We start from the raw sequence: 16888 nt of genomic DNA, 5'->3' as shown, positions 1-16888 counted from the left end.
AGACTTACTGGAAAGGAATACTGGGATATTTGCCCTGTAGGGTGCACATATTTTTTTTTAATGAATCCTGAAAAAGAGGCAGCTCAGATTCACAGTCCCTGACTTCTGGGAGGTATAAAAAATGCTGTCTCAGACTTCTTGAGGGATGTTCTGACCCTAAACAGCTTCATTCTATCCACTGTAGAACCACTGTCTTCTCTGAGGACCACTGTTACAGAGGAGAACAGATACATTTTGCTTAGATCAATTTCCCTTTAGAGTCAAAACTTGACAATAACTGGCTTTTCAATTATTATCACAACAGATAAGTCAAAAAGACATGAGTCACAGAAAGGCATCACCTATTCCTTAACAGGTGCCCCACTCCTTTTCTTTTCCTGATCTTTCAGTATTTGTCATCTGGTTGTTGATTTTCCGGGTGAAATAAATATAATGGCACTCTGGCTGTTTCCATTATTTTAGGTTTAAAATAAGGATTGATGTTTAAGACACTGAAGAAAAAACTGAAGAAGACACAAATAAATGGAAAGGTAGTCCATATCCATGGGTCAGAAGGATTAATATTGTTAAAATTTTCATGCTACCCAAAGCAATCTATAGGTTCAATGCAATCCCTATCAAAACTGAAATGGTATTTTGGAATACCACAAAAAATAGAAAAAAAATCTTAAAACTTGTATGGAACCACAAAAGACCCCAAAGTCATCTTGAGAAAGAAGATCAAAGCAAGAGACATCAAACTTCCTGATTTCAAACTATATTACAAAACTATAGTAATCAAAAACAGTATGATATTAGCATAAGAATAGACACTTAGACCAATGGAACATAATCGAGAGCCGAGAAATAAATCCATGCATACACAGTAAACACATATTTGACAAGGGAGCTAATAATATTAAAAGGGGAAAACACAATCTCTTCAATAAGTAGTGCTTCAAAAAATTGAATATTCACATGTAAAACAATGAAACTAGGCCCCTATTCTACACCACTCACAAAATTTAACTAAAACAGGTTAAAGACTTAAATGTAAAATCTGAAACCATAAAACTTCTATAAGAAAACACAGGAAAAAAACTCCTTGACATGGATCTTGGCAATGACTTTTGGATATTATACATTAAGTACAAACAAACAACAAAATAAAAAATAAACAAGCGAGACTCCATCAAACCAAAAAGCTTCTGCACAGCAAAAGAAACAATCAACACCAGACTGGTAAAGAAGAAGTTAAACTCTCGCTATTTGCAGATGACATGATATTGTACATAAAAAACCCTGAAACTCCACTCCAAAACTACTAGAACTGATATCAGAATACATCAAAGTTGCAGGATACAAAATTAACACACAGAAATTGGTGGCTTTCCTATACTAACTAACAATGAACCAATAGAAAGAGAACTCAGGAAAACAACTCCATTCACAATTGCATCAAAAAGAATAAAATACCCAGGAATAAACTTAACCAAATAAGTGAAAGACCTATACCCCTAACACTATAAGACACTCTTAAGAGAAATTAAAGAGGACACTAACAAATGGAAACTCATCCCATACTCTTAGCTAGGAAGAATTAATATTGTCAAAATGGCCATCCTGCCCAAAGCAATATACAGATTCAATGCAATCCCTATCAAATTACCAATAACATTCTTCAACGAATTGGAATAAATAGTTCAAAAATTCATATGGAAACACCAAAGACCCTGAATAGCCAAAGCAATCCTGAGAAGGAAAAATAAAGTGGGGGTGATCTCACTCCCCAACTTCAAGCTCTACTACAAAGCCATAGTAATCAAGACAATTTGGTACTGGCACAAGAACAGAGTCACAGACTAGTGGAACAGAATAGAGACTCCAGAAATTAACCCAAACATATATGGTCAATTAATATACGATAAAGGAGACATGGATATACAATGGGGAAATGGCAGTCTCTTCAACAGATGGTGTTGGAAAAACTGGACAGCTACATGTAAGAGAATGAAACTGGATCACTGTCTAACCCCATACACAAAAGTAAAATCAAAATGGATCAAAGACCTGAATGTAAGTCATGAAACCATAAAACTTCTAGAAAAAAACATAGGCAAAAATCTCTTGGACATAAACATGAGTGGCTTCTTCATGAACATATCTCCCCGGGCAAGGGAAACAAAAGCAAAAATGAACATGTGGGACTACATCAAGCTGAAAAGCTTCTGTACAGCAAAGGACACCATCAATAGAACAAAAAGGTACCCTACAGTATGGGAGAATATATTCGTAAATGACAGATACAATAAAGGCTTAGCATCCAAAATATATAAAGAGCTCGCACACCTCAACAAACAAAAAGCAAATAATCCAATTAAAAAATGGGCAGAGGAGCTGAACAGACAGTTCTCTAAAGAAGAAATTCAGATGGCCAACAGACACATGAAAAGATGCTCCACATCGCTAGTTATCAGAGAAATGCAAATTAAAACCACAATGAGATATCACCTCACACCAGTAAGACAAACAATAACAAATGTTGGCGAGGTTGTGGAGAAAGGGGAACCCTCCTACACTGCTGGTGGGAATGTAAATTAGTTCAACCATTGTGGAAAGCAGTATGGAGGTTCCTCAAAATGCTCAAAATAGACATACCATTTGACCCAGGAATTCCACTTCTAAGAATTTACCCTAAGAATGTAGCAGCCCAGTTTGAAAAAGACAGATGCACCCCTATGCTTATCACTGCACTATTTACAATAGCCAAGAAATGGAAGCAACCTAAGTGTCCATCAGTAGATGAATGGATAAAGAAGATGTGGTACATATACACAATGGAATATTATTCAGCCATAAGAAGAAAACAAATCCTACCATTTGCAACAACATGGATGGGGCTAGAGGGTCTTATGCTCTCACTGAAATAAGCCAAGCAGAGAAAGACAAATACCAAATGATTTCACTCATATGTGGAGTATAAGAACAAAGAAAAACTGAAGGAACAAAACAACAGCAGAATCACAGAACCCAAGAATGGACTAACAGTTACCAAAGGGAAAGAGACTGGGGAGAATGGGAGGGAAGGGAGGGATAAGGGCAGGGAGAAGAAAGGGGGTATTACGATTAGCATGTATAATGTGGGGGGGATGGGGAGGGCTGTGCAACACAGAGAAGACAAGTAGTGATTCTACAACATCTTACTATGCTGATGGACAGTGACTGTAATGGGGTTTGTGGAGGGGACTTGGTGAAAGGGGGACCCTAGTAAACATAATGTTCTTCATGTAATTGTAGATTAATGGTAACAAAATAAAAATAAAAATAAAGAAAAGAAACAATCAACCAAATGAAAGATAACTTACAGCATGGGGGAAAATATTTGCAAACTATATATATTATAGGGAATTAATATCCAAAATATCTAAAGAACTCACAGGAAAAACATTCAATTAAAAAATGTGCATTTTTCCAAAGAAGATACACAGATGGCCCCCAGGTAAATGAAAAGGCACTCAACATTACTAATCATGAGGAAATGCAAATCAAAGCCACAAGACATCTCCTCACACCTGTTTGAACAGCTAGCATCAAAAAGACAAGAGATAACAAGTGCTGGTGTGGATATGGAGAGAAGGGAACCCTTGTGCATTGTTAGATTGTAAATTGGTATAGCCATGATGGAAAACAGTATGGAAGTTCCTCAAAAAATTAGAAATAGAATTGCCATATAATCCAGCAATTCCACTTCTGGGAATATATCCAAAGGAAATAAAAATACTATGTCAAAGAGATATCTGCACCCTGGTTCACAGCAGCATTATTTACAAATAGCCAAAACATGGAAACAACCCAAGTGTCCATCGCAGATAAATGGATAAAGAAGTTGTGGGATATATATATACAATGGAATATTATTCAGCCATTTAAAAGGAGGAAATCCTTCCATTTGCAATACTATGGATTAACCTTAAGGGTATTATGCTAAGTGAAATAAGTCAGACAGAGAAAGACAAATACTGTATTGTTTCACTTATATGGACTCAAAAAAATTTTTAATTCAAAAGTACACCAAACTCATAGAAAAAGAGATCAGAATTATAGTTACCATAGGGGAGGGGTATTAGATGAAGGGGAGGACTGGATGAAGGTGGTCAAAAGGTACAAAAGATAAGTAAGTACTAGGGATGTAATGTACATGATAATGATAGCTAACACTGCTGTATGGTATACATGAAAATTGTTAAGAGAGTAAATTCCAAGTTCATACTGTAAGGGAAAAAATGTATATATATAAAATAACTGATGCTAACTAAACTTAATGTGGTAATCATTTCATAATATATGGAAATCACTATGCTGCACACCTTAAAGAGTGCTGTATGTCAATTACATGCAACCATAAAAATTAGACATAAATGTTTTTCTTCTATCATTATGAGAAACACAGTTTGTCAACCTCAAAAAAACAAAACAAAACAAAATATTTCCCCAAATGCACTGAAATTGAAAGCACAAGGGACAGAACTTTTGAGATCCAGGAGAAATGAAGAGCAGGGGAAAGGCTTATCAATGCAGACACTGTTTCCTATTCCCAATCAGTGCCTGAATCAGCTCCTTCACCAATGAGGACATGTCCATACTTCCTGAATGTGGAAGAGAGAAAAACATATGTGTTATACTTTGAGTGTGGAAATGTGAGTTTGAAAAAGTTCTTTTCTATCTTTCTAGAAGAAAAAGAAACCATTACTTTCAAATTATGTCACTGGAAAGGCAAAAAAGAAAAGATAAGTAATTATAGTGCCTTCATTTAATCCTTTCTCCTATTGCCATTGTTTTGTTATAAACTGCAGCATTTATTTACTCTTTAATTTTATTATAAATTACAGGATTCTCCTTAAAAGAAATTTACTAAGGAAAAGTAAAACCCAAAATAGAAACTAAAATTATTTCCCTTTTTATTTCTTTTAGGAAAGAAAAGTAGACTGAGGATAAGATATGACTCCTGATGCGAAAGGAGTAACAACACTAATCCCCTCCAGAAGCTGATGGTTATCATTTCACAAAATGTTGCCATTCAGCTTTTTAAACTGAACTTCTAATCTCTGCCCTAGGTTTATGAAATGGTCTTGTAAAAGTAATACAACTTTCAGGAAGCCCTGCTGAGAATTTTCCCTTTCTCCTCAACCCTGGCACAGAAGCTGCTTTCATTGGTTTTAAATCCAAGTAGCAAGTAAATGGGAGGTGACACCTTACATGGTAAGTCAAACATCACAAAAGTAATGGGCTTCCTAGCACCATGGAACATTCCAGAAATAATGAAGTTTACAAAAAGTGCTTAGGGGAGGAAGAAGATCCAGAAGGGTAAGTACCTTCAAAACAGTATTTTATGTGACTATTTTTTCAGATTATGAGAGTATATATGTTACTCAAGGAAATATTGAGAGAGAAATATATAAAGAAAATTATATGACTTATCATCCAAACTTGAAAGACTTCCCACTATTAATCTTTATTTCTTTCCAGGAATTTTTCTACTACTTTGTACTATTTACTTTTTCTATAGAAATGTATATAAAGAACCACAAAAACCGTTGCTACATGAACTATATAAAGTATAAAGAAGTTTATAAACCTTTAATTACTCAAATACTCAGCATTATCTTATCGCTCATTAGAAAATTAGAATCCTAAGCCCCATCTATTCTTTTTGAGTCAGAATCTGTATTTTAACATGATCCCCAGAAATTTTTATGCAGTACTACAATAAACTTGCTTATTATTTTTTATACACCTCTGATTTTTATTTAATGTTTTTAAAGCTCCGTGTATTTCCAAATTGCCTGCCAGAAAAAAAAAATTTACAAATTTATATTCCCTCTAAGAGTTCTTCTGAGGGTCATTGCATTGCACTTTCACCAACACTGGTATTATGATTATTCATCTATGCTAACAACGTTCATCTAGAAATGTAGAGGTAACAGATTTAATTCCCAAAATTTACATAGAAATCTCATACTCACTTCTTTTCATATTCACACCTTAATTTATTGAAAGGAATACTTTTAATTTTTAAGACATTTCACCATACTGGAATATAAATATATGTTCCAAAACATCCCTTGCATTGAAAAGTATACAAGAATACAGTAGGCACTTCTGTTGTATTTTTTATGGTTTTAGACCAATGATCAGCTATAAAGCCAAATGAAGTTCTTTTCAAGATAAGCTTGAAAAGATTGTACCTAGCACATAGGTGTTTGACAAGTGGTAGCAAAGTTATACTTAATAGAAAATGAACCAGTTCATGATGGACAGCATTAAGTTAATGCTTTTACTTAAAAATATTTTACAGAAAACATGTCGTGATATATTTTTCCTTAATTATACAAGTACAGAAGCAATATTAGATGGATACTATTGTAGCCAGTCCTTGTATTTCCAAAGATAAGAAATCCCAAGCCATGCTGTCATTTTAGAAGCAACTCTAGAGAAAAAATAAATGCAAAGAGAAAGAAATAGGGAGGCTGACAGAAACAGATACAGAGAAAGTATGTTATAATAAAGTGAATATAAAAGAAAAATGAGTTTCTCTCAGGAACTTAGTAAACTTCTCACTATACTAAGACCTAAACAAAAAGGTCTTTCCAACACCAGCTGATAGCATTGGGTTGACAGGGACACCTTGCTTTCAGAGTTTATGAGATGAAAAAAAAAAAAGAAGAGAAAGAGAGACTGGGGCATCTCCTGCCCTCTGGGAAGAGGAAGGCATGGGACCCATCAATCTAAATTAGAATATGGACAGCTCCAAAGGATGGCCTTCCTTTACAAAGGAAAACAAGTGTGTAAAGAGAATTGACGTGAAAATAAAGTGAAACAGGACTTATTTGTTTTAAATAAACTAAAGTTGTCAGAACTAGAAAAATTGTATTCCAGGGTACAGAAAGAATTTATAGGTGTGATTTCAAAACCACTACTGGTGTTTTTAAAGACTTTTGGAAAATGAAAGAAAAAATTTTAAAAACTGTAATTGAACAAGGGTACTAATTTAAAGTCCAAAAGTTGCTTCTAAAATTTTTTCATAAATGATCTGTTTAATAATATATGCCAGAATCTTTACAGAAATACCATGTCATTTTTTCTACCTTTGCATTATTTATCTATTTTTAGCTTCACCATATATTTACAATTGTTGATAATAACAGATGTTAACCTAGAGATAGTTTTCAGTGATCTGAAAAAGTATTTTATCATGTTCTACAAATATTTTTTTTTTATAATTATTTTTTTATTGAAGGGTAGTTGACGCACAGTATTACATTACATTAGTTTCAAGTGTACAACACAGTGCTAGAACATTTATATACATAATTCGAGGTTCCGGCTATCACCCTACCAAGCTGTTACATTATCTTGACTATATTCCTTATGCTATACATTACATCCCGGTTACTTATTTATTTTACCATTGGAAGTCTGTCCTTTTTTTTTTTTTTTTTTTGTGAGGGCATCTCTCATATTTATTGATCAAATGACTGTTAACGACAATAAAATTCTGTATAGGGGAGTCAATGCTCAATGCACAATCATTAATCCACCCCAAGCCTAATTTTCATCAGTCTCCAATCTTCTGAGGCATAACAAACAAGTTCTTACATGGAGAACAAATTCTTACATAATGAATAAGTTACATAGTGAACAGTACAAGGGCAGTCATCACAGAAACTTTCAGTTTTGCTCATGCATTATGAACTCTAAACAGTCAGTTCAAATATGAATACTCATTTGGTTTTTATACTAGATTTATCTGTGGATACTACATTTCTCTCTTTATTATTATTATTTTTAATAAAATGCTGAAGTGGTAGGTAGATACAAGATAAAGGTAGAAAACATAGTTTAGTGTTCTAAGAGAGCAAATGTAGATGATCAGGTGTGTGCCTGTAGACTATGTGTTAATCCAAGCTAGACAAGGGCAATAAAACATCCACGTATGCAGAAGATTTCTCTCAGAACGGGGGGGTGAGGTTCTAAGCCTCACCTCTGTTGATCCCCAATTTCTCACCTGATGGCCCCCCTGCGACTGTGCCTGTCTTAGGTTGTTCCTCCCTTGAGGAATCTTACCCGTCTCTGGCTAACCAGTCATCTTCCGGGGCCATACAGGGAAATGTGAAGGTGGTAAGTGAGAGGGAAGCCTTATTGTTTGAAAAGGTTAGCTTTTTACTTCTTTGCATATTTATGCCCTGTGGCTTCTATGCCCAGCATTTGTCTTGAGGTATCTTTACCACTTGGAAGAATTATGATACTTGGTAAATTTGATACGAGGCACGAATTCTATTTAAGGGTTGTAATTAGGAAGGAAGAAGAAAAGCTGTAGAAGTAGCAGGCGGAAGAAAACATGGGAAGATTGATTATTTCTTTGGCATATCTTCTTGTAGAGTACTTCAGCATGTATAGGTTTTAAGCTACTACTTAAATTGCACACACACATTAACATAATAGGAGTATAGTTACATAACCAAAGCATATCTGTAATTACCAGCCATCTCCAGTGAAACCAAGAAATCCAGTTAGGCACCTTAGGCATTTGTGAAAACTTATCTATGACATGGTGGATATTGTCCAACTGAACTTGAACAGTCTGAGAGAAATCAGACAAATTAAAACAACCCATTCCTGGGGACTGTTCACATGCCATATGTTCTTTTAACAGTAAATAGTCTGTAGTTGTAAGACTTTGGAGCGCTACAATTTGCACTTCTCCAAATTCTTGGTTGAGTTCCAACAGTATAGATCCAGTCAAATTTGTTGTTTTACTGTATGCACAGGCCAGTTTAGATATCTCCTTCCTCATTCCCATGGCAAGTCCAGGAACAGGTGGGATGAGTGCATCTACAGCTGTAGCAGTGCGTGGATCTTTGTTGGGGTTTTTTGATGATCATCTTCTGGCATGAGTCTTCCAGAGAGTGCTGATGTTGGAAGTTCTTTTTCATATCGTATCTTAGTTCATTTTCGGGGTAGCCCAATTAGGCTTTGATCCTCTGTATAAACACAAACAGCCCCTTTGCCTACACTTTTATATGCCCTTTATACCCTTGTGTAGAACTCGTTGGAGGTTACCACACAGGAACTGCCCTTTTTTTTTTTTTCTTTGATTTTGGTATCACTAATCTACACTTACATGACGAATATTATGCTTACTAGGCTCTCCCCTATACCAGGTCTCCCCTATAAACCCCTTTACAGTCATTGTCCATCAGCATAGCAAAATGTTGTAGAATCACTACTTGCCTTCTCTGTGTTGTACAGCCCTCACTTTTCTCCTACCCCCCCTTGCATGTTAATCTTAATACCCCCCTACTTCTCCCCCCCTTATCCCTCCCTACCCACCCATCCTCCCCAGTCCCTTTCCTTTGGTACCTGTTAGTCCATTCTTGAGTTCTGTGATTCTGCTGCTGTTTTGTTCCTTCAGTTTTTCCTTTGTTCTTATATTCCACAGATAAGTGAAATCATTTGGTATTTCTCTTTCTCCACTTGGCTTGTTTCACTGAGCATAATACCCTCCAGCTCCATCCATGTTGCTGCAAATGATTGGATTTGCCCTTTTCTTATGGCTGAGTAGTATTCCATTGTGTATATGTACCACATCTTCTTTATCCATTCATCTATTGATGGACATTTAGGTTGCTTCCAATTCTTGGCTATTGTAAATAGTGCTGCAATAAGCATAGGGGTGCATCTGTCTTCCTCAAGCTTGATTGCTGCGTTCTTAGGGTAAATTCCTAGGAGTGCAATTCCTGGGTCAAATGGTAAGTCTGTTTTGAGCATTTTGATGTACCTCCATACTGCTTTCCACAATGGTTGAACTAACTTACATTCCCACCAGCAGTGTAGGAGGGTTCCCCTTTCTCCACAGCCTCGCCAACATTTGTTGTTGTTTGTCTTTTGGATGGCAGCCATCCTTACTGGTGTGAGGTGATACCTCATTGTAGTTTTAATTTGCATTTCTCTGATAATTAGCGATGTGGAGCATCTTTTCATGTGTCTGTTGGCCATCTGTATTTCTTTTTTGGAGAACTGTCTGTTCAGTTCCTCTGCCCATTTTTTAATTGGGTTATTTGTTTTTTGTTTGTTGAGGCGTGTGAGCTCCTTATATATTCTGGACGTCAAGCCTTTATCGGATGTGTCATTTTCAAATATATTCTCCCTTACTGTAGGGATCCTTCTTGTTCTATTGATGGTGTCTTTTGCTGTACAGAAGCTTTTCAGCTTAATATAGTCCCACTTACTCATTTTTGCTGCAGTTTTCCTTGCCCGGGGAGATATGTTCAAGAAGAGGTCACTCATGTTTATGTCTAAGAGGTTTTTGCCTATGTTTTCTTCCAAGAGTTTAATGGTTTCATGGCTTACATTCAGGTCTTTGATCCATTTTGAGTTTACTTTTGTATATGGGGTTAGACAATGGTCCAGTTTCATTCTCCTACATGTAGCTGTCCAGTTTTGCCAGCACCACCTGTTGAAGAGACTGTCATTTCGCCATTGTATGTCCATGGCTCCTTTATCAAATATTAATTGACCATATATGTCTGGGTTAATGTCTGGATTCCCTAGTCTGTTCCATTGTTCTGTGGCTCTGCTCTTGTGCCAGTACCAAATTTTCTTGATTACTATGGCTTTATAGTAGAGCTTGAAGTTGGGGAGTGAGAACCCCCTACTTTATTCTTCTTTCTCAGGATTGCTTTGGCTATTCGGGGTCTTTTGTGTTTCCATATGAATTTTTGAATTATTTGTTCCAGTTCATTGAAGAATGTTGCTGGTAGTTTCATAGGGATTGCATCAAATCTGTATATTGCTTTGGGCAGGATGGCCATTTTGACGATATTAATTCTTCCTAGCCACGAGCATGTAATGAGTTTCCATCTGTTAGTGTCCCCTTTAATTTCTCTTAAGAGTGACTTGTAGTTTTCAGAGTATAAGTCTTTCACTTCTTTGGTTAGGTTTATTCCTAGGTATTTTATTTTTTTTTGATGCAATTGTGAATGGAGTTGTTTTCCTGATTTCTCTTTCTGTTGGTTCATTGTTAGTATACAGGAAAGCCACAGATTTCTGTGTGTTGATTTTGTATCCTGCAACTTTGCTGTATTCCGATATCAGTTCTAGTAGTTTTGGGGTGGAGTCTTTAGGGTTTTTTATGTACAGTATCATGTCATCTGCAAATAGTGACAGTTTAACTTCTTCTTTACCAATCTGGATTCCTTGTATTTCTTTATTTTGTCTGATTGCCGTGGCTAGGACCTCCAGTACTATGTTAAATAACAGTGGAGAGAGTGGGCATCCCTGTCTAGTTCCAGATCTCAGAGGAAATGCTTTCAGATTCTCGCTGTTCAATATAATGTTGGCTGTGGGTTTATCATAGATGGCCTTTATTATGTTGAGGTACTTGCCCTCTATTCCCATTTTGCTGAGAGTTTTTAACATGAATGGATGTTGAACTTTGTCAAATGCTTTTTCAGCATCTATGGAGATGATCATGTGGTTTTTGTCTTTCTTTTTGTTGATGTGGTGGATGATGTTGATGGACTTTCGAATGTTGTACCATCCTTGCATCCCTGGGATGAATCCCACTTGGTCATGGTGTATGATCCTTTTGATGTATTTTTGAATTCGGTTTGCTAATATTTTGTTGAGTATTTTTGCATCTACGTTCATCAGGGATATTGGTCTGTAGTTTTCTTTTTTGGTGGTGTCTTTGCCTGGTTTTCGTATTAGGGTGATGTTAGCTTCATAGAATGAGTTTGGGAGTATCCCCTCCTCCTCTATTTTTTGGAAAACTCTAAGGAGAATGGGTATTATGTCTTCCCTGTATGTCTGATAAAATTCCGAGGTAAATCCATCTGGCCCGGGAGTTTTGTTCTTTGGTAGTTTTGTTATTATCGCTTCAATTTCGTTGCTGGTAATTGGTTTGTTTAGATTTTCTGTTTCTTCCTGGGTCAATCTTGGATGGTTATATTTTTCTAGGAAGTTGTCCATTTCTCCTAGGTTTCCCAGCTTGTTAGCATATAGGTTTTCATAGTAGTCTCCAAAAATTCTTTGCATTTCTGTGGGGTCCGTCGTGATTTTTCCTTTCTCGTTTCTGATACTGTTGATTTGTGTTGACTCTCTTTTCTTCTTAATAAGTCTGGCTAGAGGCTTATCTATTTTGTTTATTTTCTCAAAGAACCAGCTCTTGGTTTCATTGATTTTTGCTATTGTTTTATTCTTCTCAATTTTATTTATTTCTTCTCTGATCTTTATTATGTCCCTCTTTCTGCTGACCTTAGGCCTCATCTGTTCTTCTTTTTCCAATTTCGATAATTGTGACATTAGACCATTCATTTGGGATTGCTCTTCCTTTTTTAAATATGCTTGGATTGCTATATACTTTCCTCTTAAGACTGCTTTTGCTGCGTCCCACAGAAGTTGGGGCTTAGTGTTGTTGTTGTCATTTGTTTCCATATATTGCTGGATCTCCATTTTGATTTGGTCATTGATCCATTGATTATTTAGGAGCGTGTTGTTAAGCCTCCATGTGTTTGTGAGCCTCTTTGCTTTCTTTGTACAGTTTATTTCTAGTTTTATGCCTTTGTGGTCTGAAAAGTTGGTTGGTAGGATTTCAATCTTTTGGAATTTTCTGAGGCTCTTTTTGTGGCCTAGTATGTGGTCTATTCTGGAGAATGTTTCATGTGCACTTGAGAAGAATGTATATCCCGCTGCTTTTGGATGTAGAGTTCTATAGATGTCTATTAGGTCCATCTGCTCTACTGTGTTGTTCAGTGCTTCCGTGTCCTTACTTATTTTCTGCCCAGTGGATCTATCCTTTGGGGTGAGTGGTGTGTTGAAGTCTCCTAGAATGAATGCATTGCAGTCTATATCCCCCTTTAGTTCTGTTAGTATTTGTTTCACATATGCTGGTGCTCCTGTGTTGGGTGCATATATATTTAGAATGGTTATATCCTCTTGTTTGACTGAGCCCTTTATCATTATGTAGTGTCCTTCTTTATCTCTTGTTACTTTCTTTGTTTTGAAGTCTATTTTGTCTGATATTAGTACTGCAACCCCTGCTTTCTTCTCACTGTTGTTTGCTTGAAATATGTTTTTCCATCCCTTGACTTTTAGTCTGTACATGTCTTTGGGTTTGAGGTGAGTTTCTTGTAAGCAGCATATAGATGGGTCTTGCTTTTTTATCCATTCTGTTACTCTGTGTCTTTTGATTGGTGCATTCAACCCATTAACATTTAGGGTGACTATTGAAAGATATGTACTTATTGCCATTGCAGGCTTTAAATTCGTGGTTACCAAAGGTTCAAGGTTAGCCTCTTTAGTATCTTACTGCCTAACTTAGCTCGCTTATTGAGCTGTTATATACACTGTCTGGAGATTCTTTTCTTCTCTCCCTTCTTCTTCCTCCTCCTCGATTCTTCATATGTTGGGTGTTTTGTGCTGTGCTCTTTCTAGGAGTGCTCCCATCTAGAGCAGTCCCTGTAAGATGTTCTGTAGTGGTGGTTTGTGGAAAGCAAATTCCCTCAGCTTTTGTTTGTCTGGGAATTGTTTAATCCCACCGTCATATTTGAATGATAGTCGTGCTGGATACAGTATCCTTGGTTCAAGGCCCTTCTGTTTCATTGTATTAAATATATCATGCCATTCTCTTCTGGCCTGTAGGGTTTCTGTTGAGAAATCTGACGTTAGCCTGATGGGTTTCCCTTTATAGGTGACCTTTTTCTCTCTAGCTGCCTTTAACACTCTTTCCTTGTCCTTGATCTTTGCCATTTTAATTATTATGTGTCTTGGTGTTGTCCTTCTTGGATCCTTTCTGTTGGGGGTTCTGTGTATTTCCGTGGTCTGTTCGATTACTTCCTCCCCCAGTGTGGGGAAGTTTTCAGCAATTATTTCTTCTAAGATACTTTCCATCTCTTTTCCTCTCTCTTCTTCTTCTGGGACCCCTATAATACGGATATTGTTCCTTTTGGATTGGTCACACAGTTCTCTTAACATTGTTTCATTCCTGGAGATCCTTTTGTCTCTCTCTATGTCAGCTTCTATGCGTTCCTGTTCTCTGATTTCAATTCCATCAATGGCCTCTTGCATTCTATCCATTCTGCTTATAAACCCTTCCAGAGTTTGTTTCATTTCTGCGATCTCCTTTCTGGCATCTGTGATCTCCTTCCGGACTTCATCCCATTTCTCTTGCGTATTTCTCTGCATCTCTGTCAGCATGTTTATGATTCTTATTTTGAATTCTTTGTCAGGAAGACTGGTTAGGTCTGTCTCCTTCTCTGGTGTTGTCTCTGTGATCTTTGTCTGCCTGTAGCTTTGCCTTTTCATGGTGATAGGAATAGTCTGCAGAACTGGGACGAGTGACGGCTGGAAGGACTTCCTTTCTTGTTGGTTTGTGGCCCTCCTCTCCTGGGAGAACAGCGACCTCTAGTGGCTTGTGCTGCGCAGCTGCGTGCAGACAGGGTTTCTGCTTCCTGCCCGGCTGCTATGGAGTTAATCTCCGCTGTTGCTGTGGGCGTGGCCTGGCTCGGGCAGCTACTCCAAAATGGTGGAGTCGCGTTGGAGCAGGAGCTGCTGGGAGGCTATTTATCTCCGTAAGGGGCCTGCCTGCTCCCTGCAGCCCAGGGGTTAGGGTGCCCAGAGATCCCGGATTCCCTACCTCTGGATTAAGTGGCCCGCCCTGCCCCTTTAAGACTTCCAAAAAGCACCCGCCAAAACAAAACAACGACCACAAAAAATAATAATAATAATAATTTAAAAAAAAATTTTAATTTAAAAAAAAAAAAATTTTTAATAAAAAAAAAAAAAAAGGGGTGGTCGTTCGTTTTTCTTTATTCTCCGGTGCCAGCCTCAGGCCTCTGCTCACCGGTCTTTCTGCCCTGTTTCCCTAGTATTGGGGTCCCTATCCCTTTAAGACTTCCAAAAAGCGCTCGCCAAAACAAAACAGCAAAAAAGCAAAAAAAAAAATGGTCGCGCGCTTTTCTTATGCCCTCTGTCGCCCAGCCTCCAGTGCCTGCTCACTGTTCTTGCTGCCCTGTTTCCCTAGTATTGGGGTCCCTATCCCTTTAAGACTTCCAAAAAGCGCTCGCCAAAACAAAACAGCAAAAAAGCAAAAAAAAAAAAATGGTCGCGCGCTTTTCTTATGCCCTCTGTCGCCCAGCCTCCAGTGCCTGCTCACTGTTCTTGCTGCCCTGTTTTCCTAGTATCGAGCGCCCTGCACTCTGGCCCGGATGGCTGGGGCTGGGTGTTCGGCAGTCCTGGGCTCCGTCTCCCTCCCGCTCTGCCTGCTCTTCTCCCGCCGGGAGCTGGGCGGAGGGGCGCTCGGCTCCCGCGGGGCCGGGGCTTGTATCTTACCCCCTTCACGAGGCGCTGGGTTCTCTCAGGTGCGGATGTGGTCTGGATATTGTCCTGTGTCCTCTGGTCTTTATTCTAGGAAGGGTTGTCTTTGTTATATTTTCATAGATATATGTTGTTTTGGGCGGAGATTTCCACTGCTCTACTCACGCCGCCATCTTCCGCCCCTCCCATGTTCTACAAATATTTTAATCAAAGACATGAGTGAAACTCACAGGAAATTTTATCAAACTTATAGGCAATAAAAATAGATAGGGCAGCTAATACTTGAAAGTTAATTCAGTAATTAACTTCCCTCACTTCAAAAACTCAGTATCACAAACATCACACATGGCCAACATGGTTTTAAGTAAGTTCTTGTGAACAAACTCTAAAGGCTTTGGTAAAATGAAAGCTCAATCAATAAAAGTCAAACAGCATAAAGTTCCTGCCCCAAAAAAAGCTAATGTCAATATAAATGTGCATGAGTTTCTAGAGCAAAATAGATTATAGCACTGCTGTGCTCTGTGTCAGTCACACAGTATGAGTGGTGTGTTCACTTTTAGCAAGATCACATCTTCAAAAAGTTATGAACAATCAGAGGCAGGCAACCAGGATGATGAGCACCCTGGAACTTATGTCATATTCCATTGACGAAGCCAAGGATCCTTAGTATACATAGAGAAGATTCAAAGACATGAGCACCTTCCTCAATATTTTTAAATGCTGCTATGTAAACTTAGTCTGAATCAATATAGTATGATTGAAAGAACTCAGATCTTCCCAGCACTGCCACTTACTGTCTTCCTGTGGCTCAATGATTCCATCTGTGATTGTTGGAAGAGTAAGAAGGCTAATGCATTTTCAAAATCTTAACAGGGTGTGTGCATATAATGGGCACATAGCAAGTGTTAACCTCCCTTCCCTGAGGTAGAAGTAAGACCAAGATGATAAATCAAGGCTGTAAAGTGACTCAGGAGTGTAAGGGAGAACAGGGAAGTTTATTATAACTTCTAAAAATGAAAGCTATTCAGCCTTTCAATGAGCTCTTTGTGCATTGACTTGATGGATTAATACAGGAGAAGCTAGAGAACCAACTAGCAAGAGGTTAAAAGACAGGGGTTCTCACTGCTGTGGAAGGGGAGGCTAGAGAACCCTGGAGTCTCCTCCAGATCCATGATTCAGTGAGCTCAGGTCAGTAACAGAGTGTGACTTTTGTAGAACCCATTCTAAACCACAATATCTGTGGTCAGTAAATATGAGAAATACATTATTCCCAGAAATAGAAAGCCAGACTTGGCTGTTTCTTTGTTGTCTCCAGAATACAAAAGGAAACAAGTAAACAAGGAACAGAATTCAATTATTCCTTCAAGTGAGTCCCTAGGACATAGGACATCGAATCAATTGTCCTCTGTGCTACCAAAACATCTGGAAAACAGATGAAAGGCTCCACCAAATAGAATTATAATTCCCAAAAAATGCCAAGAAACCATTGTCTGTATCCCCCTTACATGTCTTCTTAGTGTCTATCATTGATTCT

At 37.8% G+C, this 16888-nt stretch overlaps 1 pseudogene; it reads right to left on the bottom strand.

Moving 5' to 3' along the window:
- The window catches only part of LOC130679665 (olfactory receptor 11G2-like), a 33486-nt pseudogene extending 17959 nt beyond the window's left edge, over window positions 1–15527 (bottom strand).
- Window positions 15528–16888: the final 1361 nt, after the last annotated feature.

The sequence above is a fragment of the Manis pentadactyla genome, chromosome 11, assembly GCF_030020395.1.
Source record: "Manis pentadactyla isolate mManPen7 chromosome 11, mManPen7.hap1, whole genome shotgun sequence".
In the NCBI taxonomy this organism is placed as follows: Eukaryota; Metazoa; Chordata; class Mammalia; order Pholidota; family Manidae; genus Manis; species Manis pentadactyla.
The sequence above is the reverse complement of the archived record's forward strand: the minus strand, read 5'-3'. Positions and strand labels throughout refer to the sequence as shown.